The following is a 13,953-nucleotide window of genomic DNA, read 5'->3' as shown; positions in this document are numbered from 1 at the left end:
TCTTGTATAAATGATCATTTTATTATTTGTATTAATAGAACAAATTTGGACTTTTGTATAAATGAAACAATTATGAATGAAACAATTATGAATTGTATAAATGAACAAATGTTGTTTGTATAAATGAAACAATTATGAATTGTATTAATGAAAAAATATAGATTCATATGAAGTATAAAGACTTTGGAGTTCTATATATAAATTTATAAGTGACTCGTTGTCTTTAATCCTCAATGTGCAAATGTGGATACGTACTCACACCATTCATGATGGACTTCATTAATTTCATCTTGCATAAAGTGTTCCTTTGAGCCCATTCTAAAAAAAAAAAAAGAATTAACATTAATCAATTTGCATTTCATAATTATGGTTAATAGGAACAGATATCTATACTTTAAATATTATGCTAACCTTATTTGATGTTCTCATAAAATCATTAATAACAATCTCCTTTATAAAATGGAGGACACAATATCCACATTCTATCATTATTGGTTGATAAAGAACTTGCAAAAATATTGTTGGGTAGTCAAAGTGCTTTTAAATAAATAAAAAAACAATATATCTAACACTTACTAGAAATGTAACCTAATTTAGTCGTTTCTTTCTATCAACAGTACCCAATCCCCTGAAACAACACTAAGGAACTTTTAAATATAAATTATACTCATAAAAAACTGTAAACATAGTGGAGATTAGTTAACATAACAAAGATAAATACCTTTTTATTATATTGACAAGCTCATGTTTAGGATTTGACCCATCTTTTTATGAGTAAAAAAAGTAAAATATAAATATTGCATACTCAATGATAACTTGTTGCCAATAACCCTTGCAAATCATAGTCATATCTTTAATGTTAGAATGTAATGCTTGTAACAATTATAAAATATGTATATCAAACATAGTCAAGTAATTAACAAAGTAATTAACATATATAGGATTATAAGGCATCCAAAAGTATTGGGACTGTTTTTGCAATACTTGAGCCAATACACCATCACGTATATTTACAGAGCTAGCATCATGATTAATACGCTTCGGGTTAATGAATTTGTAGATACCAGTTATTTGTCTCTTTTTCAAACCTCTATAAAGAAGGTTGCATGGTGAAAAAAATTCAATTATCATACCGTTATATACAATATATGAAAATATATTCATTATAATATATTTAAATGAATATAAAAGCTAACACATGTATGCAATAATTTTAGTAGTTGATATTTTTCTCATATCACAAAATTTAATAATCTTCTATGCCTAATCCACAATGTCGAGGGATAATCAAATAGTCAATAATCGAGATGGATGGTAATGACCAATTTGTCTAGCGTCACATATAATTGGAGAGCGCTTACTGACTAGATTTCGCAGGTGAGATTATCTGAGGTTGAAAAATATGTTATAGACACTTGATTTTATCCGAATCAATTCGAATTTGTTTAATTTTTATATTTGATCTGAACATGTCAACTTAAATGTTTTAACTGATTGAACTCATTCTAACTTATTTCAAATTAATCGTTTTTGGATCATGTTATATAAATTAAAGTCCAATGTAATTTCATTTGAGTAAAAGCCCAATTCAAGTTAGGTTGTGTGAGCTTGAACGCCTAAAAAAAATTCATGTCAATTCTAAGCCTAAATTAAATTGTAAAGTCTTATTTTTATTTATTTATTTTTTATTAGAGTTAATTATATTTAATTTATAATAATAAAAAAAACCCAAAAAGTTAACTTTTTCTTTCCCCCAAATGGATAGCAAAAAAATAAGGGAGCCAAAGGGGGAGCTTTTGGCCATTACCACCATTATCACCATCTTCCCGCCCACACACCTCTAGTTGAACCACCTCTACCTTACTCCCTTTCGGGAACCATGAAAAATAGTAACCCACTCCTGTATTCAATCCATCAATAACGCCTCAACACAAACTCATCACTAAGTAGCACCAAAGCCCTCTACCACGCCATAACAACCATAGCTGAACAGCTCCTCCATGCCTACATCTACCATCACAGATCACCTTCAACCGAATCACCCCAAAAACCAACCAAACCATTTTACACAACGAAAAAGCCATCAACCTTTCTCTATAGTTGAATTCCACCACCTCACCATTTCCCCTTATCAGACAAACCCAAACCAAAACTTAGCTTAAACTCAACCATCATAAGCAACAGCAAAACCGAATCACTCAGCCCGATAACCACCTGTGAATCACCTTCAACCAATGCCACCATCGTTCAAAAATAGGATCGCCACCTTAGTCTCTTCCTAGCCCACACACCACTCAAATACTGCCTAAATAACCAAATCACCAATCAAAATCACCCTCTTCCAAAGCTAGCCTAGTCGAGCCTCACACCATAGCAGCCTACAATTCACCATCAACTTCACCACCGAACATCCGCCCCAAACACAACCTCGTCTAACAACCTCGTAGCCAGTTTCACCATCAACCCAAATATTCAGACAAAAAAAGAACCAAAAAATCCCCCTGTGACCAAGCTCAAGACCCACACACCAAAAAAAAAAAAAAAGCAAAAATCGCATCCCATGGAGTAGGAAACATAGTGTTAAGAGCAAAAGGAAAAAAAGAAAAAAACAAAGCACGGAAGAATGAAGCTTCCATTTTTTGGTGTTTGGGAGAGTTTTGAAGGTTAATTTTTAGATTAGGAGAAGGTCTCAACGAGAGGATGAACGTGTTAGAAGCAAACAGTGTTTCAAACGACTGGAGATGGAATTCTTTTAGCTTGAAGCCAAAACTTTCGAATCAAATCTTGTATTGTAGGAAGAGTGTTAGGCAAAACCAAGTAAAGAACAAGAAAGAGAAGGAAAAGAGGAATTTTCTAACATTTTGGGGGGATATTCCAGCGAATGGGGTTAGCTACGGGACGGTGGCGGTTGGCTTGAGCGACGATTTGGTTTTTGTGTTGAAAATATTAGATAAAGTTTGCTCTTTTTTGTTTAAAGAATGGTTGGAATGAATATGAAAAAAAAAAAAAATTTTTATAGTGAAGTAGTAAAAAAAAAAAGGGGAAGGAGAAGAAAGGAGTGAATTGGGCTAGACCCAACCCGATTATTGCAGCCCACAACCCATTTCAATAGCCCAACCCATTTAGATATTTTGTTTAATGGCAGCTGGGTTTCAAATTTGGGCTTAGTAAATATGTGACTTTGGGCTTCAACATCTAGGCCTTGTTTGGGTATGGTTTCTATATATTTTGGGCTTTTTATTTGAATGTTTTAACATTATTGTCAATATATATATATATATATATATATTTATAAAATATGCTTGCCTGAAAAATAATTAATAATGCTTATGAAATACATATTCTTAAAAATTTATTATTAGTATTTATTTTTTTTTGTGTGAATATTTCTTTTGTTAATGTAAAATAAAATAAAAATAAAAAATTTTCAAATGATAGGATTTTGGGAAGTTTGACTAACGGTTCTCGATAACTCTTTGAGTGAGAAAAAACTTTTAAAAATTACCAAATTATTGGATTTTTAAAAACTCTTTTTAATACAAACTTTTATTCCTTTAATTTGAATAATTTTCTTAAAAAAATAAAAATATCTAATATTTATAAAATATGCATATTTTAGGAAATAAATTTATTTATGGATAATTATATTATTGCATAAATTTTAGAATGAAATATTAATAATTAATAAATTTTTTTTGATGATGAGATCTTAAAAAAGTTTGAGTAGTGATTGTTTAGAAATTTATAGATAAAAAGATTTGTTTAAATGCTACAAGTGTATTTGAGTATTTATAAAATTTTTAATTAAAAAATATAAGAAATATAAAAAGAAAAGGAAAAAGTAATAATCAATTTTTTTAAAAATAAAATCATGTTAAATAATAATAAATAAATGAAGATAAAACAAAATAAAATATAAATACATAAATAAAAGGGGTATACCTATACTTGGATATCATATTTCTTTATTTGCATTACATCATATGTGCATCTTAATTATGGAAAAGAAAGCGTGAGTCTCCGAAAATGACATCTTAAAAGAATTCAAGTAATGATTCTTTAAAAATCTTTAGGTGAGAAATTTTTTTTAAAATATTGTCAAAATAATGAGGTATTTAGAATAATTTTCAATAAAGATTTTAGTTTACTTTTTATTTAATAAGAAAAAAATTTATATATAAAAAAAGTGTTATTTGGATTAAATTTTGAATATTACATTGTTATATACATTTTAAATATTAACTTTTGAATATAAATATGATCCGTCGAGGATGAGATTATTTAGAAGTTCAAATAGTGCTTTTTAAAAAAAAATTTGGTGAGAAAGTTCCTTTTAATATTATTAAAGTATTAGAATAGTTTTGAAAAACTTTCAATACACAAAGTTCTTATTTATCTTTCAAAAAAATGAAAAAAACAAAAAAAAAAGATGTTTTGGTTACAATAAATGAAGAAAATCATTTTTTTAAATGTTAAAGCTAAGACTATTTTTTTATCAAAATTAAATATAACACAAGATTAATTAATACAATTTTTATAACGGATGTTGTGGGAATACTAATCCTTTTCCACATGTAATTGTATTCCAGAACTCATCTCTGATTTTAAAATGCCAAAATTATCTTTTTGATAAACTTTAAACTAGTTTTAGGGTTTTATTAAAAAGATAAATTTTTTTGTGGTCAATCACACATAGCCAAAGATGATTAGTGACGAGTCTCCCTATTTTTCAAAATTTTAAAATTCATTAAATAGTTCCCAAAACCGTTACGACATTTGTTAAATATAAAAATCAAATAGTTTAAAATATAATCAAATAAAAAATCCAATAAAAAATTAAATCTAATAAAATTACAAACATAAAAAAAATCATATGAATGATGATTACCAGAGAAGAGGTTTGCTCAAACACTTTATCCATGAATTAATTTTCAACAAGGTTGGTAAAAGATTGACATGAAATTGTGTTAGTTTGCATTGATGCCAACTGTGCCTCCAATTCAGCAATTCATTGCCATTGCTCATCAATTCGTTGCTTTTGTTGCTTTATTATGGCTTCATATTTAGCAATTTTTGAGGTGCGAGATTTATGTTAAGTTTTGAAATAAGTTATTAGAGAAACAAAGCTCCCAACCCCTTAACACAATTAGGTTTTTCTTTTAAACCGAAAGCAATGATCATCACATCTTCACCAGGACTAGTTAGAATTTTATCGGATATGAATCTCACAACAATGTCATTCTAAAACACAATATGCAAACATAAATAAATATAAAATATTAACATGCATAAATGTCGAAATAGCAATTGAGATATAACTTTGAAATAAACTTACAATCTTCTTAGCCATTTGTTTAGTTGCTTCATTCCCATAGGTTCTAGATTTTGACATTTATGTTTTTTTTCAAATATCTCATTTTGATATTTTGATGCTTGAGCCGAATGTTTCCTAAAACCATATGAAAACATAAGTTGGCAACTTCATTAAATGAATTTAAAAATCATAAACCATGTGTATAATAACTGGTATCAAATATTTACAAGTTCATGCTTCACATTTGCATACTCCTTCTTCGATACTTAATGGTGATACACTTTTTGGGCCCATATTTTCTCTTGGATTTTTTTATTTTCTACAAAAAATAAAATCAATAATAAATGAGTTAACTTATAGTTCACTATCAAATCAATAAAAACAAATGAAGTTTGCCATACATAGGCTAAATTTATTTGATATACGAGTTGAAACAAACTTCACCCATTTTTCATCACTGATAACATCTGAATATGTCGATGAGGGATGAGCCAAATGTTCAACATTGTTAAAAAATGGCAAAATAAATTTTGTTGTCTATCTATTTTTAAAGTCTCTGAATTTTAATCCAGCAGATTGCAACATAACCTTTTTATATTCAATTGGAACGTCAAAGTGTTCTTTGAAAGATTATATTAAACGATGTCAACAAGAGCATAATTGCATTCTATAAAAATAGACATAAACGATCAACAAGAATCTATTTGATTATTATAACTTATCACAATTGAATCCTATATATAATCTTTTAAATTTGCTGAAACCTTCCTCAAACTGTCATAGTTAATGGATATTGTCTTTCGAGCGACACATCCAATATGACTAGTTATCTTCAATGCATTAGTTAACATAGGTTGCCCATTTGCATTAAAGTCAACATATATTTTTTTTTTCTGGTTGCTTCAAGCAACTTGCTACATCCCCTAACTTTTTTTTTTTTTCGAATATGAGGTGTTAACACTATGTTCTTCTTCATGTTTGGTAGAGGTAGATATATGTTTTTCAAAAACCATAATATCAACTAATATATATGAATTTAAATATGAAATCACATTAGTAACAAATACATATATTGAATATATCAAGAAATTTAAATATGAAATGACACTAGTATGGATTGCATATATTGAATATAAAATACATAAATTGATTTTACATGTACATAAATCCAATAATCAGCAACAAAAGAAATATTCAACTTATCTATCAAAAATCAAATTCAACTTTAATAATTTAACCATTATGAGGCAACCTTTATATTTTAAGCTTTTAATTGCAGCTAAATCTTATACCTTGACAAAGTTTTCGATGTTTGCCACTATAGAATAAAAAAAATGAAATTCTTTAACAAATTAAAGATTAATTTCTTTTTTGAATTAATAACATCACCATTCAAGAACATGCAAAAAAAAAAAAAAAACATAAAAAGCCTTTTTTTTTTGGTTAAAATAATGTAGATTGCAATATTACAACTTGGATATGACATTTTTTATCATGAGTGCAAAGAAAAAAAATTTTAATATATATGAACGATACTAGAATCACACTAGAATTTTACTAGAAAAATTAAAATAACACTAGAATTTCACGTACACTAAAGGAGAAAAAAATTCCAGCACCTACTTAGCAAATATGATTAAAGTTTAATACATTTCTAATTTTTTTTTAAATGCTCTTATCCTAAGATTTCATTGATAATGAAAATATTAAAATATAATTAATCAGTATGACAGAGATGTAAGCCATTGTTTACAACAAATTAATGAACGAAAATGACATATCTTTGATTCTAAGTTTAATCAATGAGTTTCAACGTTTATTGTCTAAAAAACTATTTAATCAATAGTTGACATATTTATGAGATATTTATGCAAAAAAGTAGATAATAGATGCTTTTTAATATATATGAAAAATAAACACATTTTTATCTCAATCAACAACAAGGGATCAACAATGGTGATGGGGGCGATGAAAGAGACAAAGTATTAAAGGGATTTGGTCGAGGTTTTTGTGGTTAAGAGTTCGACTGAGGGTTTTAGGGTTTAGGATTTATTCTCTATAAAAATAAAATCGATTCAATTTTGAGGTTAGGGTTTCTTTTGTATTTTTTAATTAAAACTCAATTATTGCATTTATTTTAATAGAAACACAATAATTGCTTATTGTAATGTAACATGTGTATAATAAATTATTGCATTTCTTTGAAGCAAAGTACAATAATTTTTCATTTTTTAGACCATATGTATAATCAATTATTGTATTTTTTTGAAGCTAAATGCATTAATTGTTCTTTATATTCTATGATTTGATACTCATTAATTGTTGTTTTTATTGTATTTTTTGGAATAGAAACATAGTAATTGATAATGAAAATTTTTTAAAATTAGTCAGATATTACGTATTTAAGAGTTGGAATGCATTAATTGTTTATTATTTTTATTAACAATTTGTTGTATTTTTTATGTAGTGAAAGATATTATAATAAAAATACGTGATTAAGTAATATGGGATTCTCCATTATCAAACACAAGAATTTAACAATCTCATGTTGTGAAGAATCAAACTTTATAAAAAATTTACAATTTCTTGAGAATTATATTTTTTCTCGAAATCTAAGATTTTGTAAATCAAATGCTTCGTAACTATCATGTCACTTTTTGGTCATTTTGTTCTATGATATGATTGGACTTTATTACTCCAAAATTGCAAACGCTGATTAATTTTCATGAATTTCCCTTTCTAAGGAGATATTGGTTAAAAGAAATCGATTCTAAACTAATGTTTAATGTCAATTTATCTGAGGAAGCCACCAACTATGTAACTATCCAATGAAAAACAAAAAGCAATCCATTATTGTGAGATAAAGGTGGTGGAAAGAATGTTTGTTGAGATGTGTTGCTTCCATTTTTATTAGGTAATTAGTAGGTTTGTGATGCAAACAAATCCAGTTAATCTTTGGCAATCATCAATTTTGACAAGAACGATGATTTTAAGCTTCAGATAAGACCTCCACTCGTCACGGCGTACATGAAAAGTGGAAGCAATCCCACATCGCTATAATAGTTGATTTGTTTGCTATTTAAAAAATGCACGAAGACCGGCTCTGCATGCCGAGTTGTGTAACGCCAGCTTGTAACCCATGTGGGGGCGTTAGGGTGATGGACCATTGGTTCCATTCGCCGAGTCGGATTTAGAGTGGCTAGTTCCTGGCCCGCCCGTTCCAAGCCAGTAGTTGAGCCAGGGGACTTGAGCTAAAGCTTTGAGTCTCCTGATTCCTAAAGCGGAGGGCACCGCGTGAGGCTGGGTTCACAGAGCAGCGAAAACCTCCCGCTCCTGGCAGTGGAAGGATTACGGGCCGGTGCCGCTTGGATCCAACATGGCTCTGTGAGTTGAACCCAACTGAACCGTCACTTTTTGTAAGCTTGAAGTATTATGGGTTAAATTAATTATGCCAGACTTTTGTTAATATGAATTTTTTTGGAGGAAAGTTTTACATTACTGAAAATGTTTTTTCTTTGTTGTTAGGTAATGCAAAATATAATTGCGTAAATTTGGTAGCTATATAATCCTAAAATTGCAGTGGAAGGCAGCCAATGCCGCTTGAATCCAACTTGGCTCCTCGGGTTGACCCCTACTTTGACTATCATTTTTTTTTTACCGCATTGTTGAAGATGTTGAAAATATAAGGATAAATAAAAAATGCAAAAGCAGATGCTCTGCAAGAAGTAATCTTGCAGGATAGAAGTAGTGGCCAATAGGATGTCCCTTCAAATTTGGTCTTTTCATCCAAGGAAATTCAATCATCCACGCACAAAGGAGTCTCCCTTGTCTTTCCTTTGTGTGAATTGCAATAATTTAAAGCATTAACTTGTTTGGATTGGACATAATTAATACCAGCTGTGATTCTGCTATATTCTCTTCACATTGTCTTTCCATGGTTGTTGTACCAAGCAATTTTTACTTCTTCAATTCAGATGGCAGATATGACAAATAGTGTATCTTATACTTTTGGATGCAAAGACTTGAAGCGGTTCACCCTTTTAGAGCTTGGATCTGGAATTTTAACTTTGGAAAATTGATGAGTGAATTTTTGGGTCATTGCTACATAATCAACCAGTCATCTCCTCAAAAGCAACTATCCTGAACCAAAAGCTTGTAATCTTTAGGCCATCTGGAATTGGAGTATTCCTTTAAGTAGGTTATAAACCAGAGGAAAAATAAATTGGAAATATGCGTGTTCCTTTATTTTATTTTATTGATCTTGAAAAAAAAAAAGGTGCTGCTTTTGTCCTAACAAAATTGGGCCTTCAGAGCTGAAGTTTGTACGTTGGTTTGGTAAATGATTTGCTGGATAATGATTTTTTTTTTCTCATTGTTACGTAAAATTATGAATGATTAGAGATGGAAGGACATTATAATATATTTAAATAAATATATAAGTTAACTTTATTTATGCAATAATTTTAGTTATTGATATTTTCTTCATATCATAAATTTAAGAATTTTTTCCTGTCCAATCTACGATATTAAAGGATAATTAAATAATTCATTATTGAGATAAATGGTAATAATCGATCTTTTTACTTACACGTATAATTAAATAATACATGCAAATTCTACAAGTGAAATTATTTAAAATTAAAAAATTTATAAATGCTTAATTTTATCTAAATCAATTTAAATTTATTTAATTTTTGTATTCAATTTGAACATTTCAATGTGGGTTAATTTAAATATTTTAATTGGATTGAACTCATACAAAATTATTTTAAATTAATTATTTTTGGATCGTATTGTGTAAATTAAAACTCAATCTAATTTCATTTGAGTAAAAGCCCAATTCAAATTAAGTTATGTGCTTTTGAAGGTCCAATAAATATCCAAGTCAATTATAAGCCCAATTAAAATTATAAAGTCCAGTTTATTTTTCTTTATTGTTATTAGAGTTAATTATATTTAATTTTAAAAAAACCTAAAGGGTTGGCTTTCTCTTTCCTAAAAAATCTTCCCTCTGTGCCCCCATTTTTTACCAATAATTTTACCCTCTGCTCCTTAACGTCAATTTATCACACATTCCTCACCATAAAAAATGCAGCATTCTGCTGCATTACAATCCTAAAAAAAATTAAAATCCTATGTCCTATATGAACCATAGCTCTACAAGAGCTTAACTTTCGGGCTCGGCTTGGGAAGGAATGGATAGCAAAAAATTTAGGAAGCCAAGGGGAAAGCCTTCAGCCATTACCATCATCATCACCATCTCCCCACCCACACTTCTCCAGCAGAACTACCTCTGCCTCACTCCTTTTTGGGAACCACCAAAAATAACAACCCACCCACGCATTCAACTCACCAATTACGCCTCAACACAAACTCATCACCATGCAGCACTGAAGCCCCCTACCATCCTATAACAACCACAGCCGAACATCTTCTCCATGCTTACCCCTGCCATTATAGACCACCTTCAACCGAGTCACCCCAAAAACGAACCGAACCATTTTGCACAATGAAAAGGCCATCCACCTTCCTCTATATCTCACCGTACAAACCCAAACCAAAACTCAGCCTAAACTCAACCATCACAAGCAACAACAAAATCGAGTCATTCAGCCCGATAACTACCTCAGAATCACTTTCAACCAATGCCACCATCTCCCAAAAATAGGATCGCCACTCTTAGTCTCTTCCTGGCCCATACACCACCAAGCACTGCCTAAAGCACCAAGTCACTAGTCAAAATCACCCTCGTCCAAAGCTAGCCTAACTGAGCCTCACACCCTAGCAGCCCCCATTTCACCATCAACTTTACCACAAACATCCACCCCAAACACAACCTTGTCCAACCACCTCGTAGCCAGTTTCACCATTAACCTAAATATTCAGGAAAAAAAAGAACCAAAAAATCCCCCTGTGACCATGCTCAAAACCCACACACTAAAAAAGAAGAAGCAAAAACCACATTCCCTATAGTGGGGAACACAACGCCAAAGTAAAAAAAAAAAGCATAGAAGAATGAAGCTTCGATTTTTTAGTGTTTAGGAGAGTTTGAGGCTTGATTTTTGGAGGAGGAGAAGGTCTCGATAAGGGGATAAACGTACTGGAAGCACACGGTGTTTCAAACAACGGGAGGTGGAATTTTTTTTAGCTTGAAGCTAAAACGTTCAGCTCAAATCTAGGATTGTAGGAGGAGTGTTAGGCAAAACCAAGTAAGGAACAAGAAAGAGAATGAGGAGAGGAATTTTTTGGCATTTTGGGGGAATATTTTGATGAAAGGCGGTCAGCAACCGCGCTTGGGTTGAGCGGCAGTTGGGTTTTTGTGTTGAAAATATCAAATAACGTTTGCTTTTTTATTTTGTTTAAAGAAAGTTTGGAATGAATTTGAAAAAAATAAAGTTTTATAGTGAAGTAGTAAAAAAAAAGAGAAATGAGAAGAAATGAGTTGACCGAGTTAGACCCAACCCGCTTATTGTAACCCACAACCCATCCAACCTGAACCCACAGCCCAGGACACATTTCAGTAGCCTAGCCCGTCTGAATCATTTGTTTAATCGCAACTGGGTTTAAAACTTGGGCTTAATAGATACGCGGTTTTGAGCTTTAACATCGAGGCTTTATTTGAGTATGGTTTCTATGCATTTTTGAGCTTTTTATTTGAATGTTTTAATATTATTCGTATCAATATATTTTTTTTAATAAAACGTACTTACCTTGAAAATAATTAATAATGCTTATGAAAGTATGTGTTCTTAAAAATTTATTATTAGTGTTTATCTTTATTTTTGTGTAAATAGTTCTTTTGTTAATGTAAAAAAAATAAAAATAAAAAAAATGATAAAAATGAAAATCTTTTTTATGATGAGATTTTGAGAAGTCTGAATAACGATTCTCAAGAGTTCACCAAGTGAGAAAAGTCTTCTAAAAATTATCGAAGTATTAAAATCTTTAGAAACTCTTTTCAATACAAAGAATTTTTTTTATTTTAATTTGAATAGTTTTCTTAAAAGAAATCAAAATATAAAATATTTATAAAATATGCATCTTTTAAGAAATAAATTTATTTATCGATAATTATATTATTGAATAACTTTTAGAATAAAATATTAATAATTAATAAAACTTTTTTGATAATAAGATCTTAAAGAAGTCCGAGTAGCGATTCTTTAAGAATCTCTAAGTGAGAAAATTTTTTTAAATACTAACAGCATATTGGAGTATTTATAAAATTTTCATAAAAAAATCTTTTTTTTTTCACTTAAAAAATACAAAAAATATAAAAAGAAAAGAAAAAAGGTAATAATCAATTTTTTTTAAATGAAATGATGTTAAATAATAATAAATAAATAAAGATAAAATAAAATATAATACAAATACATAAATAAAAGGGCTATACCTATGCATGGATATCATATTTCTTTATTTGCATTGCAACATATGTGCATCTTAATTATGAAAAAGTATGTACAAGTCTCCGAAGATGAGATCTTAAAAAAATCCAATTAGTGATTCTTTAAAAAATTTTAAGTGAGAAATTTTTTTTAAAATGCTAACAGAGTAATAGAGCATTTAGAATAGTTTTTACTAAAAATTTCTCATTTACTTTTTATTTAATAAGAAATAAGCTTTTATAAAAAAATTATTTGGATTAGATTATGAATATTACGTTATTATATACATTTCATATATTAATTTTTGAAAATAAATATGAACCGTTGAGGATGAGATTTTTGAGAAGTTTGAGAAGTGATTTTTAAGAAATTTCTAAGTGAGAAATTTCTTTTTAATATTATCAGAGTATTGAATTGTTTTTTAGAGTTTTTCAATACTTAAGATTCTTATTTATCTTTTAAACAAATGAAAAAAAAAACAAAAAGAAGTTTTGATTGTAATAAATGAAGGAAATTATTTTTTTTTAAATGTCAAACCTAAGATTTTATTGTCAAAATTATAAGATAACATAAGATTAATTTGTATCCTTTTTAAAATAGGTGTTATGGAGGTGCTAATTCTTCCCCATACGTAATCGTATTCTCAAACCTATCTCTGATTTCAAAGACCAAAATTATTTTTTTGATAAAATTTAAACTAGTTATAGGGTTTTATTAAAAATATAAACTTTTAGGTGGCCAATCACACCTAAGTAAAAAAATTTGGTGGCAACTTCTCCTGTTTTTAAAATTTTCAAATTTGTTAAGTAGTTTCCAAAATCATTATCATAGCTTGACGACTCTACTAAAGAGGTAATTTTTTTTGAGTCAGGCCAAAATTAACTATGTGCTATCCTTAATTTTAATTTAATGGTCTTAATTGATATTTAACTTTAATTTTCTTGATTTTGATTTTTTTTTAAAATAACAATAGTAATAAAAAAATTACATGCATTTCATTTTAATTATGCCATTTATTCATTTATTGTTTTATGTTTTTTATAGATTATTCTTAATAGTTTGTAAGGCATTTAAGATTAGGTTTTCAATGTTATATTCTTTCATTCACACACGGCACATTCATGTCATGAATGTGTTCTATATCTAGGCTCCATCCCTTTTAGGAGGGAGTAGAATACTTATGCTTTTGTGAGGTGATAACTTCTACAATGACAAGTAAAATACTCTCACTCAAATTGAACAATTTTCATT

General features: G+C 29.1%; 1 non-coding gene across 1 annotated transcript; it reads left to right on the top strand.

Moving 5' to 3' along the window:
* The first annotated feature begins 8,423 nt into the window (after positions 1–8,423).
* Positions 8,424–8,729, top strand: LOC149516201 (signal recognition particle RNA). The gene has a single exon (XR_016346746.1).
* The last annotated feature ends 5,224 nt before the right edge of the window (positions 8,730–13,953 follow it).

This window comes from Durio zibethinus, chromosome 11 (assembly GCF_047325235.1).
Source record: "Durio zibethinus cultivar Kanyao isolate XHJ-2024 chromosome 11, ASM4732523v1, whole genome shotgun sequence".
Lineage (NCBI taxonomy): Eukaryota > Viridiplantae > Streptophyta > Magnoliopsida > Malvales > Malvaceae > Durio > Durio zibethinus.
Note: the sequence above shows the minus strand (reverse complement) of the source record. Positions and strands in the feature narration are given on the sequence as shown.